Genomic DNA, 7805 nt, shown 5'->3' with positions numbered 1-7805 from the left:
GTCTATTTTGTAAATGACATCGCCGAAGTCAAGGATCTGTAGGATAGTCAGTTTTACGAGGGCATGTTTGGCGACATGAGTGAAGGAGGCTTTGTTGCGAAATAGGAAGCCAATTCTAGATTTAATTTTGGATTGGAGATGCTTAATGTGAGTCTGGAAGGAGAGTTTACAGTCTAACCAGACACCTAGGTATTTGTAGTTGTCCACATATTCTAGGTCAGAACCGTCCAGAGTAGTGATGCTAGTCGGGAGAGGGTGCGGGCAGCAATCGGTTGAAAAGCATTAATTTTACTAGCATTTAAAAGCCATCGAAGGCGGCCACAGAAGGAGTGTTGTATGGCATTGAAGCTCGTTTGGCGGTTTGTTAGCACAGTGTCCAAAGAAGTGCCAGATATATACAGAATGGTGTCGTCTGCGTAGAGGTGGATCAGGGAATCAGCAGCAAGAGTGACATCATTGATATATACAGAGAAAAGAGTCAGCCAGAGAATTGAACCCTGTAGCACCCCCATAGAGACTGCCAGAGGTCCGGACAATAGGCCCTCCAATTTGACACACTGAACTCTGTCTGAGAAGTAGTTGGTGAACCAGACGAGGCAGTTTTTTGAGAAGCCAAGGCTATTGAGTCTGCTGATAAGAAAACGGTGATTGACAGAGTCGTAAGCCTTGGCCAGGTCGATGAAGACGGCTGCACAGTACTGTCTTTTATCMATGGCAGTTATAATATCGTTTAGGACCTTGAGCGTGGCTCAGGTACACCCATGACCAGATCGGAAACCAGATTGCATAGTGAAGAAAGTACGGTGGGATTCTTGATGGTCTGTGTTCTGTTTATTAACTCGGCTTTCGAAGATTTTAGAAAAGCAGGGCAGGATGGATATAGGTCTATCAGTTTGGGTATAGTGTGTCTCCCCCTTTGAAGAGGGGGATGACTGCGGCAGCTTTCCAATCTTTGGGGATCTCAGACGATACAAAAGAGAGGTTGAATAGGCTAGTAATAGGGGTTGCAACAATATCGGCTGATCATTTTAGAAAGAGAAGGTCCAGATTGTCTAGCCCAGCTAATTTGTAGGGATCCAGATTTTGCACATCAGCTGTCTGGATTTGGGTGAAGGAGAAGCGGGGGGGGGGGGGGGGGGAAGTTGCGGCAGGGGGTGCTTTAGATATTGGCCAGGGTAAGGGTAGGCAGGTGGAAAGAATGGCCAGCCATGGAAAAATGCTGATTGAAAATATTGATTATTGTAGATTTATCGGTGGTGACAGTGTTTCCTATCCTCAGTGCAGTGTGCAGCTGGGCGGAGGTACTCTTATTCTCCATGGACTTTACAGAGTCCCAAAACTTTTTGGAATTAGTGCTACAGGAAGCAAAATTCTGTTTCTGCTAGCATTAGCTTTTCTAACTGACTGATTATAAATGGTTCCTGACTTCCCTGAAAAGTTGCATATCGCGGGGACTTTTTGATGCTAATGCAGAACACCGCAGGATGTTTTGGTGCTGGTCAAGGGCAGTCAAGTTTGGAGTGAACCAAGGGATATATCTGTTCTTAGTTCTACATTTTTTGAATGGGGCATGTTTATTTAAGATGGAGAGGAAAGCACTTTTGAAGAGCAACCAGGCATCCTCTACTGAGGGGATGAGGTCAATATCCTTCCAGGGTACCCGGGCCAGGTCGATTAGAAAGGCCTGCTCGCTGAAGTGTTTTAGGGAGCATTTGACAGTGATGGGGGGTGGTCGTTTGACCGCGGACCTAGTATGCACGCAAGCAATGAGGCAGCGATCGCTGAGATCCTGGTTGAAGACAGCAGAGGTGTATTTAGAGGGCTGGTTGGTCAGGATGATATCTAAGAGGGTGCCCATGGTTACGGATTTAGGGTTGTACCTGGTAGGTTCCTTGATGATTTGTGTGTGATTGAGGGCATCTATCTTACGAACTCTAACAGTACGAACTCTGAAGATAGATGGGGGCAATCAATTCACATATGGTGTCCAGGGATCAGCTTGGGGCCGAGGGGTGTCTAWAACAAGTGGCAACGGTGAGCGACTTGTTTCTGGGAAGGTGGATTTTTAAAAGTAGAAGCTCAAATTGTTTGGGCACAGACCTGGATAGTATGACAGAACTCTGTAGGCTAACTCCGCCCCCTTTGGCAGTTCTATCTTGTCGAAAATGTTGTAGTTGGGGATGGAATTTCAGGATTTTTGGTGGCCATCCTAAGCCAGGATTCAGACATGGCTAGGATATCCAGGTTGGCGGAGTGTGCTAAAGCAGTGAATAAAACAAACTTAGGGAGGAGGCTTCTAATGTTAACATGCATGAAACCAATGCTTTTACGGTAACAGAATTCAACAAATGAGAGTGCCTGGGGAATGGGAGTGATGCTGGGAGCTTCAGGGCCTGGGTTAACCTCTACATCACCAGAGGAACAAAGGAGGAGAAGGATAAGATTACGGCTAAAGGCTAAAAGAACTGGTCGTCGAGTGCGTTCAAAACAGAGAGTAAAAGTAGTACGTTTCCGGGTGCGGAAGAATAGATTCAAGGCATAATGTACAGACAATGTCAGAAGGTGAGTGTAACTTTTGCATGAAGTCAGGCGCAGGAGAGCAAAATGAGTGAGCAACGTGCTTTCCTCAAATAAAAGCACACGGTAAACAAATACACTTGACCAAAAACCAACGGTAAATATATGCACGGGTGAACACAGCACCCGTCAAAAAAACAGCCATAATGAACCGAACTGAACATAGAAATAATCACAAACAAAACATGGGGGAAACAGAGGGATAAATACATGAATATGTAATTGGATAATGAAAACCAGGTGTGTAGAAAGTAAAGACAAAACCAATGAAAATGAAAGATGGATCAGCGATGGCTAGAAGACCGGTGACGTCGACCGGCGAACGACACCCGTATAAGGAGAGGGACCGACCTCGGCGGAAGTCGTGACAAGCAAGGTTATGGTAGGATGTGAGTTCAGTGGAGGTAAGCCTAGGCATTGAGTGACGATGAGAGAGGTTGTCTCTAGAGGCACCATTTAAGCCGGGTGCGGTCACCGCATGTGTGGGGGGTGGAACATAAGGACTAGCTAAGGCATATTGAGCAGGGTTAGAGGCTCTACAGTGAAATAAGACAAAAATTACTAACCAAAGCAGCAATAGACAAGGCATATTGACATTTTGGAGAGGCCTGTGTAGCCGAGTGATCATAGGGTCCAGTGAGTTGCTAGGCGAGCTYGWGACACGGCGATTAAGACAGCTAGCAGGCTGGGGCTAGCAGCAGGCTAGCAGATGGGCCTCAGAGGGACGTCGCAATGGGAGAGTCTGTTGAAACCCCCTCGGATGGTTACGTCGGCAGACTAGTCGTGATGTATCGGCTGGGCTCCGTGTCGGCAGGAAAGGGTGCAGGCCAATTGGCAGAAGAGGTATTGAAGCCCAGGGATTATCTGATTGAATTATTTGGCTAGCCGGGAGAAGGGCCTAGCTCAAGGCTAGCTCCAGGCTAACTGGTTCTTGCTTTGGGACAGAAACCCCCTCAGCTGGTTACGTTGGTAAACCAGTCGTGATGGATTGGCTGGGCTCCGTGTCGGCAGCAAAGGGTCCAGGCCAACTGGCAAAAGAGGTAATTGAAGCCCAGGGATTGCTTGATGGAATCTCTTCGGCTAGCCAGATTTGCCTAGTTCGAGGCTAGCTCCAGGCTAACTAGTGCTTGCTTCGGGACAGAGACGTTGGAAAAAGAGTAGCCGCTCGGATAGCAGCTAGCTAGCTGTGAAGATCCAGAGTAAAGGTTCAGAGCTTGCGGTAGGAATCCGGATAAGTGGTAGAGAAAAGCAGTCCGATATGCTCTGGGTAGATATCGTGCTGTGCAGACTGGCAGGAGTTGCCTGGGCTGAGGCTGGCAGTCCGTGTTAACGGTGATGACCGCTAGCAGTGGCTAACTGACTAGTAGCTAGTTAGCTGGCTACCTACTGAAGGGGGTTCCGATTCAAAAGTGTAAAAATAGCAGATCCATACCACAATGGGTGAGGCGGGTTGCAGGAGAGTATGTTCAGTCCGTAGATGGAAAATGAGATGAAAAAAAATACAAATATATACGAAGAAAAACAATATATACGAAGAAAAACAATATATACAAGGGACGGGACAAGACAATCAAAACAGACAATCCCACTGCTACGCCATCTTGGATAAAAAAAAAACATGATGACTAGACCAGGCACGTGTGCGCCATCGCATGCATGTTGATTTTGTCCATCCACACCAGATGCTATCAAGACACCCAGGTTGAAAAATCTAATTTAACTGAGTAAARCTAGTTAGTTTCTAGTAATCTCTCCTTGTTTTCTTATTCGGACTTTATATGGCGGTTGGCAACCACCTTTAAGGTGCATTAACACCATCAACTGGACATGAGTGTGGACCTCAGTTCATCTTTCAATCACCCACGAGAGGGGGGAGAGCCGGGACTTGCAACATGTCATGCGTCACATTTATAACCAAGTTCTATTTAGCGCCTGGCTACGCAGATGCGAGAGAGCAGTGTGGGTGCAATGATTTAATAAAATGTATACATTTATTTTGCTATGCGCACTCGATGCGGGCGGTGTGGTCAGCATGTTAGAATTTATAATATAGTCGGCCTGCTACTTTGACCTCCTCGTGGGCTAAAAATATAACAAAATGTTTCTAACCTCAAACATGGCAGGTAAGTCAAAAGTGCTCTCAAACTCTTAATAGTCTAGAAAAGTGGGGCCAGGACAATGTGGCAACAGTAAATGAGATAAACCAGCAGTGACTTGGGCTTGGCTGCTGGGCTGTAGCACCTTATATCCCATCACATGGTAATGACACAAGGAGCAGTGTATGATGTAGACTAGGCTACAATCTTCAGCTTTACATTGTCTATCTCTTCAAAAAAATCTGACAATCTCACCTTTGTCCAGGATCTCTTTGGCCACCTCTATTCTGGCTCGACCGATGTTAACATGCATTGGGACAGCTGGGTCAATTAGTGCCTTCTCACTCTGCATTAACTCTGGCCATCTAGTTAGTACATAAACAACAAATGATGGGATAAATAATGTCTACATCTATAGGTCATTGGGAAACACACAATAATGTGAAAGCAGGCCTCCAACTGCCTTGTCATCTTAACAATAGTAATCAGCTGATTCATTGTGATAGGTTTTCCAAGGTCATAGACTTTCTTGCATGACTGTAATCATGAAAACAAGCCAGCTCACTGGGGATGTTAAAGCTCCAATGATTTGATGGATATTACACCAACATTTCATATAGAGTTTGTCACATAGCAACCAGGTACTCCATTGACCTGGGTCATATTCATTAGTGCACACCATAGCACATCGGTTAGCAACAGAAAAACAGAATATTCTTGAACACATGCACACGGGTCCCTTCCCGTTGTAGACCATTTTCTTAGGTATACACATGACAGGTATGAAACCTATACTAATTTGTTATGCTAATCTAATCCTTTCAATGGAATGACTTTGGCTAAACCCTCAGAAAGAGCTCTGCATGTAAACATTGGGTGTATTTGCTTTTGGCCCACTTTTGGGTGACCTACCCTTAAGGGTTACGCACAGATTTCTAACATCCCATAGATTTGCCTTTGATTATTGAATTATCCTGGGAACTAATTCGCACATMAACTCACCAGCAGCACAAACTCCACAATTGTAGCCGTCTCTTTGCGTGTGTGAAGTATTGTTGTCGCCTGCCAGGAAACATTGCTGAACACAGATTCTGTGCCGTTTCAGTAGGTTCGTTTCTCAAACCAGTATCTGGTTGGGGAGGAAAACATGAATTGTTTACACATAGATCATGATATTCCGTCTTCACTTCTATAGTTGCAACAACATTCATACACCTGCATAGCATTACATAACACATGAACAATGGCGGCTCATGATTGAGACGGCATGTTTGAACTAAAATCAATAATGATTTATAATTATCTCTTCATAGCCTAGAACATTCTAAACATGAATAAATAGCCTAATTGAGTCATCAATATGTAACTGGACTATAAATGTAACAATAGTCTCAACATCATTGACAGGTCAACTTAATTTGACATTATGAATAGTATGCGAGTCTTTGGGAAATGGCCGAAAATTATTTTTGCCAGACCATAGAATAGATTTACCATACCTGATGTGCTTGACTAGGTTCTCACTCATATGGCGCTCCACATTAGGGGAACCAGTAAGGTCCAGGACAATGGCAGAGTAGGTCCTGCGATTGACATACTAAATGCAAGCGGTAATACCAAGTCAGTGTGTCAAAATGGCCTCAAACATAATATATTCAAGTATAGGACTGTCCAATCTCGCACTAAATGGTCCATCTTGTGCAGCTCAGCAAGACTATCCAGTGGTAGTTTGCCACGTTGCAAGCTCCAATCAAGTAACTGTGCTGCTCCAGACTGTTCTACAGGAAGAGGAATGAAGATACATTTATATGTCAGGAAGGTGGCATCTCTCCACATATTGGCCCCTCTAGCCTCTCATATAGAAGCATGACACAAAAACAACTCTACGGAAATGCATTTACCTTTGACAAGGTATTCTTGCGCATCATCACCTTATCCCCGTGCAGGATATTCCCTGCCAGAAGGTGATCCACAAGAAAAAACATCCCTCTCCACTTGAAGGTCAATCCGCTACAGTTGGAGGTAGAAGTCAGTAATCTAAACCAGAAAGGAATATGGTTGGTCAAAGTTGAATTGATGGGTAGGCAAGACAGTCAGCCCAGGCAACAACTCTAATTGTACTTTAAACCAACTGCACGTATGGCTATTTCATACCATTCAACCATAACATGTGAGCGACCTGAACATACCTCCCCACAAAGCCACTCATTGGGCTTCAACGTAAGGAAGTCATGGAGGTGCAGGATGGCAACGGATCCCTCCAACAAAATCCTTGAATTTGCCCTGTCCACTCCATCCGACGACATGGCCCACAGTTTCTTTACCTACACAAACAGATCATGGGCATAAACATGGTGTCTGTAACGGCTTTCCTCCATCTCTTCATTCGAAGAGTAGCAAGGATTGGACCAAAGTGCAGCGCGGCTAGTGTTAAACATGTTTAATAATGAGCCAGTGAAACACTACAAACAACAACACAAAATAACAAATGTGCAAAAACTGAGACAGACCTATCTGGTGCAGACAATCACAGAGACAGGAAACAAACACCCACAAAATCCCAACACAAAACAAGCCTCCTATATATGATTCTCAATCAGGGACAACGATTACCATCTGCCTCTGATTGAGAACCATATTAGGCTGGACATAGAAACAGACAAACTAGACACACAACATAGAARTCCCACCCAGCTCACGTCCTGACCAACTAAACACATACAAAACAACAGAAAACAGGTCAGGAACGTGACAGTGTCCAAATTGCCTGACTGTACAGACGTGATTAACATTCAGTATGTAACCAAAACAGTCACATTGCCCTATTCTCCAATTCGTCATCCCTGCTGGGGTGTTTCTCAGACAGAGACTGTTTGAATTGGTCACTCTATTGAACAAATGGTGGCAGTTCAGTTTTGGACAGACCTGCATTTTGTGTTCACAGATATACAGAAAACCCATGATGACCACATGGCTTAGTAAAATGGTCAACATTTTGTGACATACCCAAATAAGACGAAATCAAGTAACAAGTAAGACCGACCTGTTGTGTTATGCTGGTGAATGAGGACCCAAAAGCGACGTAATAGAAACAGAGTCTTTATTCCAGTATCAAACAAACAATGATTCTCC

General features: G+C 44.6%; 1 long non-coding RNA gene across 1 annotated transcript; it reads right to left on the bottom strand.

Moving 5' to 3' along the window:
• Positions 1 to 2471: 2471 nt before the first annotated feature.
• On the bottom strand, positions 2472 to 6991 carry LOC111961129 (uncharacterized). Its single transcript, XR_002876941.2, has 5 exons — positions 6863 to 6991; positions 6575 to 6710; positions 6173 to 6451; positions 5676 to 5802; positions 2472 to 5038 (listed from the first exon to the last, which is right to left on the bottom strand). It is a non-coding gene; the product is annotated as an uncharacterized lncRNA (long non-coding RNA).
• Positions 6992 to 7805: the final 814 nt, after the last annotated feature.

The sequence above is a fragment of the Salvelinus sp. IW2-2015 genome, linkage group LG4q.1:29 (genome assembly GCF_002910315.2).
Source record: "Salvelinus sp. IW2-2015 linkage group LG4q.1:29, ASM291031v2, whole genome shotgun sequence".
Taxonomy (NCBI): Eukaryota; Metazoa; Chordata; class Actinopteri; order Salmoniformes; family Salmonidae; genus Salvelinus; species Salvelinus sp. IW2-2015.
This window is presented reverse-complemented; position numbering and strand designations above follow the sequence as displayed.